Source organism: Ursus americanus, chromosome 1, assembly GCF_024610735.1.
Source record: "Ursus americanus isolate L20-20 chromosome 1, mUrsAme1.1.p, whole genome shotgun sequence".
Taxonomy (NCBI): domain Eukaryota; kingdom Metazoa; phylum Chordata; class Mammalia; order Carnivora; family Ursidae; genus Ursus; species Ursus americanus.
Window position 1 is genome coordinate 15,336,120 of NC_142127.1, and position 13,602 is coordinate 15,349,721.

Consider the following 13,602-nt stretch of genomic DNA (forward strand, 5'->3'; position numbering starts at 1 on the left):
GATTCCAAGTAATAACTGCAGAAGGAATGAGGGAAATAGAAATTCAGACTAGAACACCACAGGAGTGACTGGTGAGGGAGAGATACACTGACCGGTGCTGAAATTATTGAGCAAAGTCTGAGGATAAACAGGGTATTGGTATAGTTTCAAAGAATTTTCTTCAAGTAATCTATTAATTCCAAAGGGAAAAACAGTCACTGTACTATGGAGAAGCCCAGTGGGCACCATATTAATTGAATGATCAAAATTAACATCACCAGTAATAAGACATGCTGACATCACACATCTCGTGATATAATTCACTGAAGAGTGATACCACGTCACTTCTCAATATTCTCGTTACCACCACCTGACCATGAGAACACATCAGACCAGCCCAAATTGAGAGACAGTGTACAAAAAGCTGACCAGTCCTCCTCAAAAGTGTCAGCATCACAAAAGACAAAGAAAGGATGAGGAATTGCCAGAGATTAGCAGAGACTAAGGAGGCATGACAATGAAACACAATGTGTGATTCCAGATAGAATCTTGGAACAGAAAACGGAGAAACTGGTGAAATCCACATACAAACCATTGTTTAGTTAAGAGTATTGCACCAATGTTAATTTCTTAGTTTTGGTCACGGTACTATGGTTATGCAAGTTATTAACATGAGCAAAAGCTGGCTGCAGGATATATAGAAAGTCTGCACCATTTTGCAGCTTTTCTGTTAAGTCTCAAATTATTTCAAAATAAAAAGTTTTAATAAAAGACATTAGTATGATTGAGGGATAAGTCTGTATCATTTTGTTTCTTTTATGTACTATCCAAACACACGCTTCAGTGAAACACACCTGGCCATTGCCCATGCTGATGACCAAAATGTATGGGACAGATGCAGCCCCAAACTATGTCACTCTTGCCTCAAAGACCTTGGAGAATCCTGACATGACCATTTCTCAGGGGAAGGGGGTGGGCTTGAAGGAAGATTACTAGGGGAAAGTTTTTGCCAATCTGTTTCCTTCCATACTTAGAGAACTCAGTGTAACTCCTGGCGTCTCTCGACCTCTATTCCCTCATCCTCAAGGGAGTGACACACCTGATGGGTAAATGTGGGAAGAATAAAGCTGACGCACATTGATCACCTGCTTTCTTTCTCTGGGTTAAAGCAAATAGATGTTCTGCCATGCTCCTAAGGACAAGAACATTCCCCTCTTTGGCCTTTACAGACTGGACAGACCAGCTCCTTTGGAAGACCATTTGATACTCCCTCCCGAGATATCCCTTCAACTTATCTTTCTCAGTTACAGTGGCATATTTTTGCCCCGTTCCTTGTTTTATTTCTCAATTTGTTCAGAACCTGGGTAAGTAAGAAGACAGACTGATGACCATTGGGCATACTCTAGACCCCACCAGGTTTCATGTGCCCTGGTATGTACGGTGTCCTAGAACTGAATTCTATGGCTACGATTCTCTCTGGAGTTGGGAGGCATTTTCTACCTAATCTCTATTCCAAATAGTCTCTGGACTTTGAGCATCATAAACAATAACCATTTAACATTGTTTTTGCTGCATGAGTTGAGCTGTCCTGGGACAAAAAGAGGATCTAGACCACCGGCTCCAGTCCACCTCCAGAGAGACAGACAGACAGATACACCTGCGAATGTGAGCCGTCCCAAAGAGTATGGGACTCCACTTCTGTTATGACCTACTGGTCTTAAGTATATTTTAAAAAGAAGCTATTTTCCTAGTTTTCTCATTTTAGCCTCTGCCCCAACAGCAATTCAATGGAGGCATAAAGCATGTGTTCCCTCTTCTTTACGGACCGCCGTGCATTGATCTTTTCCAACAGTTTCCTTTGCATCTGTTTTCGCTGGTACAAAGATGGAAATTTCTAAGTAGAGCCTTTAATAGTCCATTACTTTCACCCCACGGTGTACAATGTAGTTTTAAAGTCAACCTCTATGGCAAACTGCTACTTGTATGAATGCCCGTCTGGGAGTGAGACTAATCTTCCTGTACTGGAAAAATAACCAACACTTACTGCACCAGAGTTATGATTACACCACAATAAATATTCTATGCAGAACTAGGAACAACTCCTCAAAGAAAAATGCTTGGAAACGGGTAATTGGAATGAACTATATGCATTTTCACTGAGCTTTGAAAGAAACTGAGAAAAAAAGATCTTCGATCTGTTCCCAAGTATATCTTTTTTTTTTCCCTTAAAGGACACCATGTGAGGAATTTTGACAGTGTCTGCATTCTAATGGGAACATCTCAGGAAGAAGAGGCTTATCTATCTTGTGCCTTGTTACTGCCATGATGGGCACCGTTTATCAGGCATGAAGAAAGGAGAAAATCCAGAAGGTAGTTCTTTTCTGGACAATTTTGTGTTCTGGCTCTTAAGTACTTTCCCTGTGCCATGGATGTGCATATTTTAAAAGCCAAAGAAACCCCTCCCTTTGAGCTACAGATGGCCACAGAAACCAAACAAGAATGCTAAACAACCCATTTCAAAAGGCCAAAAAAACAAAACAAAACAAAAAAACCCAAAAAAACAAAAACAAGGCAAGCGCCAAGTTCTGCATGGCACCCGCGTGCTGACGCCACATCCATCTCAACCGTGCTGGTAGGACCGGAAAGTGACAGTCACGGGAAGGAGCTGCAGTGACCCCGAGGGCGAGAATCAACGTGTCTGTTAGAACCACCACCACCACCACAAAGTAGACATGAAACAAGATGCCGCAAGAACATTCTTTTTCCTTATAACAGGGATGTGTTGACTTCATTATTCAGAAGCCTTTGATTACCCTTTTCAAAAGTTTTTTTGTGGAGTTTAATTTTCGAGGCTGTTAACCACCGATGCCAACTTCATTATAGCAAGCAAGCAACCAACCCATAATGCACGATGCCAATTGTTAGTTTTACGTCAGCTTCGCATTCGATTTGGACTTGTCTGCTCGTTTATAACTTTCCGAGCCAGGAAGGTTTCTGCACAGTCACTGACTTTTCCTCAGCTCGTGTCTTTGTTCCCCCGCTTGCCATGGGGGATTGAGGGAATAGATATTTATGACTTATTATCTCAGTATTAACAGTGCCCTTCAATAATTTATGAAACTGTGCTCCTGCATTTTTAACCTTGAAGTCCTTCCGATGATGATTCGGAAAGGGTAAGATTAACATAGAGGGGCTCAAACTTGAATCATCAGTTTCTTACACAAAAATTCACCCAAATGAAGGAAAAAATAGAGTCGCTGGTGGCATAATGGCTCCGGGTGGGATGAGCCAAGAACGTCTAAGTCTTTACCCCAAACCGCCTTTGTGCCTATTGCCAGAACATGACATTCTCTTCTGTAGAAAATATCCTCACGCTAAAATATAGTGATATTATCACATCTCAGCATTCAGTGAACCCAAATTCTGGAATGTCACAGACATCCTGAGTTAAACTTCAGGACATCACTTGCTCGTGTACGTGTTCCTTTCCCCTTCCAAGATGTAACAGTGATTTAGGATGAAGCTCCTTTGACAGTGTATTTCACTGTTCAGTTTACGCAAAAGAGAGGGTGACGTTCAGGAGAGGGAATTATCCCCGTTCTTTCTCCAGCGGCTCCTAGAGGCACTGTGCTCAAATTTCCCGATTTTGTGCATGGATTTCTCAAAAGGTGATTTGGCAGACACTACAACTGGCCACCTAAAAGCCACCCTGCCATTTTCCTCACAGCAAGTAGTGGCCCTGAGACCCCATTCTGACCAATGGGAAATGAGCAGAATTCTCTTGGGGACCTTTGGGAGAGCTTTCTTTTTCTTATTAAAAGGAAAAGCTGAAGATCAAAGCTCCCGATGCTACACTTTCCCTTTAACTTGAATACAGCAGCCACCTTGTGACCAAGAGGCAACAAGCCTTAGAGCAGAAAGCCAACACGCTTAGGAAGTGAGAAAGCAAATGGAGAGAAGCTGGCTTTTGATGGCGTCACTGAACTGTAGGGACCACCACAGACCACCTACAACTGGGCTACCCTGTTTGATAAGCAGTAATTGTCTTTATGGCTCCAGTCCCTGTTACTTGCTGCCAAAAGCATTATTAAGGGATCCAGAAGGTGAGGTCTGGAGTGCAGGCAAGAGTACACGGGAATCCATGGGCAGCGATGGCTGGTTTGCTCCGTGTTGAAGCTGGGCCCCACAGACGAACGGGGGTGGGGGGCGGGGAGCACAATACTTCTTGAGGCCTGGGACCTGTTCCAGCCAGAGCTTGAGAACGGCACTCAGGTTTCATGACAAGGGTATTCGTGATAGTCAATAAACGGGGCAGCAATACAACCAGCTGGCTTGTAGAGCTCAGTGAAACCGTGTCAGTGCAAGACAGCAGGAGGGCAAAAATATGGACTTTTTTCCATGTCCCTGCTTTCCTCTGTTGTTTAGTTTTCCCAAACTAACTCATTTAGAAGTACATCCCCCAGCTCAAAGTCCGATGGCTTCTCTCTGGGGGAGCATACCCATTTGTATTTCAAGCTTGCATCACCTGTGTGCGAGAGGCCTGCGGGTGGGGGGCAGAGGTCTGCTTGGGGAGTACAAGTATGTGACTATGAGTGGGGGTGGGGGGGCTACTTTCTCCCTTAGGAAGTTTAGAACCAAGACAGATCTCTGGGGTACACCAGGGCTCCAGATAACATAAAGCTCCCGCTGACCGGATTGGCTGGGTGGTGACCTGTCCCCCGCCAGCTTGACTACGAAGCCAGCTGGGTGTTGCAGAGGGAGATGTATGTGTGTGTTTCCAGAAAACACTCCTATGCAGGGCACAGCTAGATGGGCCTTGAAAGCGAGCTGACAAACTAGAAAAACGGGTGGATTACACTTCAGAGCTGTTCCTTAAATGACAACTGTGACGAATAGGCATCAGTCGGCTTTTTCTAGTTTAACTGGAAAGCAAACGGTGTATTAAACCTACCTTGGCTCTAGTTTTCTTCTTATGCTAGAGATTTGAGCTCCCTCCTTTCTGGTCTAACATTTCTTAAATACCAATCAATCTGGTTTTGCTTGAAACTTGATTTCTTCAAGGACACCCATTCAGCAAATATTTATTGGGTGTCTGCATACCCGTGAGCAAGTCTGTGTGTGTGTGTGTGTGTGCACACGCATGTGCAAGAGAGACAGACAGGAGCAGGAAGGTGGGGGGAAGTAAGGGAGGGAGATGAGCACAGCGTCCTTTCAGGAGCCCCATATCCAGAAAAGAAAACCATGAATGGGCTCTAGTGCATAAAGTTGTAGTTCAACGGGATTAGGAAAAGATACTCGAACACACTGGAAGGTTCTGGCACCAGGCAAAGTGCTGGCTGGAGACGCGGAACAAAGATACAACTGTCAGAACGTCCTTGTGTCATCTCCTGTCGTCACCTACACGAGGAAGGTCAAGTCTCAAATGCTTCTCCACAGGCACGGGCTAGCAGGAGCCCTGGCTGGCTTTCCCACGCAGAGCCGGTTTTTACAGGGCTTGGTTGAGTCTCTCTAGATCTTAATCCACTTATGTAAAACGTCTGCTTCTGCCTCGCTTTATTCTTCCCTCCCTTCCAACAGCAAGTGACAGGCTGAGTAGAAAGTTGTTTGCCCTTTCAGAGGAAGTTAGCGAAGTCTTCACTCTCCAGGTGCGGGTCTGCCCCCCGCTGCCGTTCCCTCTGAAGGCCCTGGAAATTCTCCCAAGAATCTGGGTTGGCTTTGAAGCCCCGATCTCTCTGCCCTCCCAGTTTGGATGTCTTCACTGGGTGGAAAACTAGTCAACCTGCCCAGCCTCTTGTTATTTCTGAGCAGATTCTCTGAAGTTACGGGAGCCCCAAGTGGTTTGCTAGATTTTGCATAAGCAATAAAACAGTGCATAAAACCCACGGCCCGGCGTCACTTAATACACCTGCTTCCGCAGATGCTCTCTGAAGAAGCCTCAGCGGACGGCACTGTAAACTGCTCTGCACATTCGTATGCGTGCCGAGCGGAGCACGCATGGACTACAGCGGCCCGAGCGCCGGCGCCTGGCGCCACCCACCTCCGGCACGGTCTCCGGTCGTGCCTCCGCTCCCGCCGACAAGTCCAAGAGATAGAAAAACATAAAAAGCTATTGTCCATGTCCAGTGAGAAATGAAATGCACTGGACCAAGTATCACAGCTTCCTTAAAATAATACAACAGTTCATCACTTTCGCATCTGGATCCCTCTCATGGTCTGCAAAGTCATAAGGCTCGAAATCAACGTCGTGAACCATCCCTGCTTTGTTCTATTTAAATGCATTCCTTTAAAAAAGCAATTTATTAGAGGCTCTCTATGGTTTCACCTTATCTGAAGCACTTAATTCAGTTCATCTCCTGCTTTGCTTTGTACTGTTGGAGGCAATTGGAAGACTGGGAGCAAAGTATTAATAAGAGAATGTGCCTTGGGGCTCTGGCCTGTGAAAACAGCTCCTGAATCACAATGTGGCCACAACCCAAAGCTTACCACAGATGGAAAGAATTCATGGCATCTGTCATCATTCTTTGGTTTATTTGCAGGCTGATTCATCACAGATTTGGTTGAAGCTCCTACATTACAGACAAGGCCTTTTGTAGAATGCCCAGGGGAGGAAAGATCTCGTCGTTCTACCAGTGATTCTCCTCTCCCCAAAATACCATCACTTCCACCACCATGAAAACTGTGGGTAAGGAAGAACCCAGCTTCATTTTTAAGGAGGGAATAACAGAGAGAGAGAGAGAAAAAAAAGATTTCCCACTTTTAAAGGCGTACATAATTCTGCCTCCACGCAAGCTATAATGCGTGATTTGTTTGGGGACAAAAAGGCCAGACTTGCCCATGTTCCCCGAGTTCGGTTGTGGATGACCTAATCATGCCAAAATCCCATCTCCTTCATCAAAACCTCTCCCCAGAATAAGTCTCGACTGGCTCTACCCTCAAGCCTCCTCAAGGGAAGAAAGAGAAATGGACGGCTCAAGAAGTTTAAGGTCTCGGGAAAGAAAACTCCTTTCTCCTCCTCTGTGAAATGATGAATTAAGATCTCTTCTAGCCCACGAGGCGCACGATTCCTGAGACCCCTGGCCTGTCAGGGATGCCAGGTATTGGGATGGGCAGCTGGGATCCCAGTAAGAGCTTCGGGCAGTAGGAATAGCCCAGCCAGGTGCCTGAGGATTCTTGTGGTTAATAGCAACCAATTGAAGATCCCCTCCTGGAGAAGCAGATGAAGCCTTTAACAGATGGCAGTGGATGGAAAGCCCCGTGCTTGGCACATTGATGCTTGATGAACGGGCTCTCCTTTGCCCTACCACTCGCTGGAATGACTTGCTCTTGGCATAGGTTTTTATTCGGCGCAGCAAATCGGCCAATCAGTCCGTGGAGTTTCAAGTTCACAAGCGCACCCCATCCCACCCCTCTGTAATTGAGGCATTTTCCAAACCTGAGCTTTCCCTTCAGTCCCCGTTACAAGCAGGAGGGAAGACATCTCAAAAGGAGATGTGAAATGGATGAATTTTAAAAATATGACCCTAAGCAAAAGAAGCCAGTCATAAAAGGCCACATATTCTATGGTTTCTTTTATGTGAAATGTCCAGAATAGGCAAATCCGTAGAGACAGAAAGTAGATTAGTGGTTCCCAGATTAGGGATTGCTAAAGGGTACAGGGTTTCTTTCTGGGGTGATGAAAATGTTCTGGAATTAAATATCTGGGGTTAGACTATACTTACAACTCTGAATATCCTAAAAACCACTGAACTGTATACTTTAAAAGGCTGAATTTTGTGGAACCTAGGTTATATCTCAAAAATTGTTATTAAACAATGCAAAAAATGTTATTATAATGATGGAAAGAATCCTAGGGAAGGGGAAAAGGACATGGATTTCAGTCCCACCGGCTGTGTGGTCTTAAGCAAACTGCTCCACTTCTCTGCATCTCAGATTTACCAACTATCAAGTTCGGATGTTATCTCACTGTGAACCTTTTAGGCTAATTATGAGAATCCTACTGTAGGGAATTCAAGGTTACATGCGAGGACTCTCTCAGTCTGAGAATGGAGGAAATCGTGTGCAAAGTAACTTAGCTTAAGATACCAGGGCCGGTCTTCAGAGGCAGGTAAGGAGAGTAGATGAAGCAACTCCTGGTGAACATTCTAGCAGGTTTCTCCTTTTAGGATTGATTCCTAAAGGTGGTTATACAGACAACATTTCTCCCCGACTTGTGTCTCACAAGACAACAGGTGGCCTGTTTCTACATTTTGCAGGGGAGGAAGCTCAGCCCGTGGGATACTAAGTAACCTTTAAAGTTACCAATCACCGGGGAGCCAGGAACATGGGTGTTCTCTGTTCCAGTGGAGCCGAGTGCCCTTCCCACTCAAGTACTAAAAACGGGGGATGGGGTATTGACTCCTGCATAGCGTGCTAATAAACCTTTGCCAGATTTGGGCATTAGAACCAAAGTCATTCAATCATTCTAGAAGTTTGAAAGAAAAAAAGGGAGAAAGCGTAGGGATGGAAGGACAGAGGTGGAGGAGGAGAGAGAAAGAGGGCGGAAGGTAGGCAAGAAGGAAAGAAGAAAGCAAGGGTGGAGAGCGAGAGGGAGAAAGGGGGGAAGCAGAAAAGATTCAGATCTTTTTTGTTTCAGGACTATGTAAGGGAAGCAGATTTCCTTTCCAAAGTTCAAAGGAAACGGTGTGTTTTGTTTTCGTACTCCGTTCCATTTTTCACTTGGGAAAACCCCCCAGCTTTGAAGCCTCTCTGTTTAAACTCATTAGGAAAACCATCGATGATGGAAGCTTTCATGAAATTGCAGTGGGAGGAATTAGCGTTAGGGGAGAGCTGGATCAATCTTCAAACATTTTATCTGTGGAGCTGGGAGGTCCGCACTGGCTGCACTGTAAACACATGCTTCGCTGACTGGAGAGTCCAAGGGACTGATGACACTTGATATTTACTCTCCGAATACTTCCTCAGCAGCCAGCTCTGCCTGCCACCTGAAAAAGATGGCTGCTTCTTGAGGACTAACTGAACAAACTGACTGGGGAAATGTCTCGCCCCAAAAAGAGAGGTGTTCTTTTAATGTCCTGCTGGAAAGGAGGTAGTGATATTGACATGCACTGCACAGAACCTTTTCCCGTGTAATGCATACCTTGAGCGAGTTTGACATGGAAACCTTTATATCAGGGCTGTGTTCACTTTTGAGGATATCTTTCTTGGCATCTGAATCTTTTTTTATTTTAAAGTTTTACAACCTGTTGGAGTCTCCTTAGCAAAATTAAAATAGGGTGATGTCGTTTTGGACAAAATTGTGATTGATTCAAAATGGATTTGAGGGTGAGAAAGTAACGACTGCAGGTGGGATCCAGGAGATCACAGGAGAGAAGAGGTAGGAGAAGAAAAGATCTGGGGCTGACAGGGGACATTGGAAGACGATCAGATACTACTGATGCTCTTAACAAAATTGCTTTTGGAAAAAATGTTAAAAGATATCTTTGTGTATACGGTATAAGATTAAAGTAATTTATGATTTGAATGTCTGCAAAGGAGGAAGACTAAATTTTTTTTTTTAAAGATTTTATTTATATTATTTATTTGACACAGACAGCCAGCGAGAGAGGGAACACAAGCAGGGGGAGTGGGAGAGGAAGAAGCAGGCTCACAGCGGAGGAGCCTGATGTGGGGCTCGATCCCACAACGCTGGGATCACGCCCTGAACAGAAGGCAGATGCTTAATGACTGTGCTACCCAGGTGCCCTGGAAGACTTAATATTTTTATTTTTCTGACACAAATTATATTGGTGTGCTTGCAAATGTATATAGGCAAAAATGTAAAAAGACACACACACACGTGGATATGCCGTTGTATGTGTATCTGGGTGCACAGACATGCACAGGTGCACCTTAAATAAATGAATCCATGGATAAAGGGACTGTGATATAATAATATTGATTAGCAGAACTAACCCTTTTTCCTGTCAAGTCTACCCCAAGGACAAACGAGCGCCTATTATTTTAAATTGTGGTGAAATTAAGCAGTGCATAGACACAAGAAAAGATAGTGGAGATGGGAAGCTAACCGTAGCCTACCAGTGGATGACTGACTGTTCTAGGGACATCAGGTCGTCACTTGCTATCCCTTATTTCGCTCATGAGAAAATAAAGCATAAAATTAACCTATCCAAGGTATGGAATCATCCCTGCCCAACTTAATGGGCACTAACTAATCCAAAAGGAAAACAGCCATTACTTATACAGCCATAGCATGGATGCAACATGACATATAGAGCAGTAACTCTTGTATTGCAAAACAGACAAATAGATTAATGCATGTTGCAAAGGATGGGTGAAGAGATCGATCAGGTTACTGATTCAGACCATGAACTTTCTCTCAATATACTACATTTAACTTTTAAATAAGGTTTAGGAGAACCTGTAACATTTTGCTCACTGACAGAGCCATATTTTACTTAGGGAAGAAATTGGCTAGTCTATAAAAATTAAATTATGCCCCTTTCACTGTATCTAGTCAAGGGGAAAAACTCTAATTACAAGATTGCACTGTCAAACAAATGCAAATTCACATTCTTTATATCCTGGTTTAAAAATTCATATGGGGGGAGTTTCTATTCTGAAATGAGAATCAATATTTGAAATATTTTTCGGAGTGCAGTGATAAGAGCAGAAGAAATGTCATTATCAAGGGTGCTGGTAAGTAGAGGCTAACTCATTAAGAGCAGAACTTGTGAGAACAAGTCATTCGTTATGCAAACATTTAAATATCAATTAGTAAGGACAATGAAAGAAGGCTTTCCTTCCCCACAGCCCAGTGCCTTATTACTCCAGAAATGACCAAGGGGAGAGAGAGCAGTGGGAAATAATCTCCACACCTAATAGGAATGCCACTCTGGGGAACAGGTAAAGGTTAATTTTACATGTACTTCCCAACTGAAAATTAAATGTACCTGCCTCAAAATTCATAAGAGCTGAGTTAGCAGACTTAATCCAGAAAGGACTAACTAAAGGCCTGAGCATATTGCCTCGTTGGTAGTTTTTTGGAAAGAGAATGCCTTTCATCACTGCTTAATGTCAAACTTGCTTGGTTCATTAAAATCTCTTAGTCTGTTAAAACCGTGCTTTTCCTAGACCTATGGAAAATGCCAGTCCACATAGCACTTGGCTTTAAATATCCTACCGGTTGGTGCTCCTATTCATTTAATATCCGTTTCGTGCCCTGTCCAGTCACCCAGTTCACTAAGCCTGTAAGGTGAATACGGTGGACGTGCAGACCATCTAAATCTTTAGCACTTTGCCTGAATTCTTTTCAGGCAAACCTGGGTGGCAGGTTTTACTATATAAGGTGCTGGCTCCGGAAAGCAGGTGCCTCTGGGTAATAGCTGGTGGATGTGGACCAGGTATATAACTTTTCTGGCCCAGGTTTCCCTCCTCTAGAACGCAGAAACAGTCCAGACTTAGGGCACCCCCGAGTCACTTGGGGAGCTTTGAAAGGAGCCACGGCTGGGTATTTCACAGACTTAGTGAACTGGCTTACTTCTTCAAGGGTGATGGGGGGGAGGGGCAAGTGGATCTCAACAAAACTCCCAGGACGATTCTGATCTGCACCCTTCACTCAGAGTCACTGGCCCATTTCAGCTCTCATGCACTAAGATTCTCAGAACCCTCGGTTACTGATCCAGTGAAAGTAATTCTGACTTTGGTTCCTAATGGTAGCACATAACAGGTGTGACTTGCTCTCCCCAGAGTGGAAACACTAACCCTGCAGAATTAAATGCCGGCGGGTTGGGGCCTGGGGGAAGCCGGGCTGCACAAGAGGACTACAGATTTCATCAGCTGCTGCACGGAGAGCACCCGGGAAGGACCCGCAGCGAGGGGCGTGCAGGCTTTCAGGACTGCGATGACAGCGCTCCCTGTGGTCACTTCACGGCCAAACCTTAGTTCGGCTCTCCTTCCCTGCCAGCACCAGCAGGGCTAAGAGTCACTTACATTGACTGGTCTGACCACTGCATGGGGAGGAAAATGGAAGTGCGTTGAGAGTATCACTCCCCCAGACATCGCTCTTGTGACGCAGGGACGTGCATTCTCCTCCTATGAATTCAGGCTTAGAACGTGCACCCCTCCCCTTCGAACAGGATTCTCCTCGGAGTCTGTCGACTGTTCCTGTTTTTCCGCCTTCACTACTGGCGTGGGCTTATTATCTCACTCTGGCCTCTGACATAGAGGAACCTAGTTTGGAGAGAAGGTACCCATCTTGATCCAAAGAAGAGCAACTTCAGGCCTGGCACGTAGAGACCGGGTGCTAAGGGTTCCCCTGGATAAGATGGGCATTTTAATGCCTGCTCTGCCTTTTTTACAGCATTATTTGGGGGAGAGAATAAAGAGGAAAAACAGCACATTGAAAGCGGAGTGTGTGGTATTTATCTCACATAAACTTCTGTAGAGGAAGAACTATCTGAAAAAGGACACCTCACCCAGCTGTAGTTTGGTTCATATCTTTTTCTCTCCGTGTCTCAACCATATCCCAGCTGATAGAACATGATACCCAGATAAGCAGTGGCCTAGAAAATCCCGAGGAAGTTCCTAATGCGTCCACAGTTTATCCCTATTTTTTTTCTGGCTCTAAACGACCACCTGGAAGAAAGCTGCAAATATTTGAAAAAACAGAAACACTAAAGCGTTCAGAGTGATTCCAACTGACATCACAGCAGTTCCTCTGGTAGGAGGGCAGACTTTTGCGCAGGTAAAATGTTCAGGAATGAAACACAAGGAAAACCGAAACAACCTGTCAAAATCACAGCTATCAATCTTAGCTACAGAATCTTCACTAAATTTTGTTTTGCTTTTGTAACAGCCCAAATCCCAGGACAAATCACAAACAACGCGTGATGCTTTTCTTGGGACAAGTTTTTCTTGAGAGCAATTAGGTCTCAGACTTCCCCAAAGGGGCGATTTTGGTGGAAAGAAACCGCAGCTAATGACCTACAAGGAACAGCTTTTAAAACCGCGCGCGCACTGCATCGTGGCACAGTCATGAGCCAGCCCTCTGCTCCTCGCATATCCCTGTGCTTGGCCACGGGGCCTTTCCAGGCCCTTCTCTGACAAGAAACTACTTTTCCAAGGTGCTGCCTTGAAAACTGGAGCCCTTGCACGGAGTTGCCAGTGCGGTAAGAGAATCACTTCGCAGATTTAATCCCTTCCACCAAAAGCACTGTGGGCCCACAGTTCAGCACACCAAAGGGGAGCGGCACTTTGGTTTGAGCCACCTCAGTCACCACGTGATGCTATTTCCCCTATTTTTATTATCCTGAGAACTGCAAGGTCTCCTTTGATGGGTCTGACCTTGGAACTGAAGCAAGAGTTCCACCCATTTCCCCCAAGTTTCACTAGTAGGGGACTCTAATTTCTGGTAAGACTACTGGGAAGGGCTGGGGAGGGCCAGGTCAGGAAGAAAACTCTGGTCAGCTGGAGTAAGTGAGGTTTGCTCTCACAGGACCCCCTCTCTGCCGAAAGCCGGGCACCTCTTATCAGCCCGCCAAGCGGCTAAGCTTGTGGGGCTGGGAACAACATTCCTTTGAACAATCTTGGCAATTTGTGCCTGGAATTTGATGCAGTGGCTCTAAA

The 13,602-nt window shown here is 45.0% G+C and overlaps 1 protein-coding gene across 1 annotated transcript in view; it reads right to left on the reverse strand.

Annotated features, from left to right (window-relative positions):
• Window positions 1-13,602, reverse strand: part of LYPD1 (LY6/PLAUR domain containing 1) — a 45,877-nt gene that overhangs the window by 29,404 nt on the left and 2,871 nt on the right. The gene's annotated exons all lie outside the window — the stretch shown is intronic.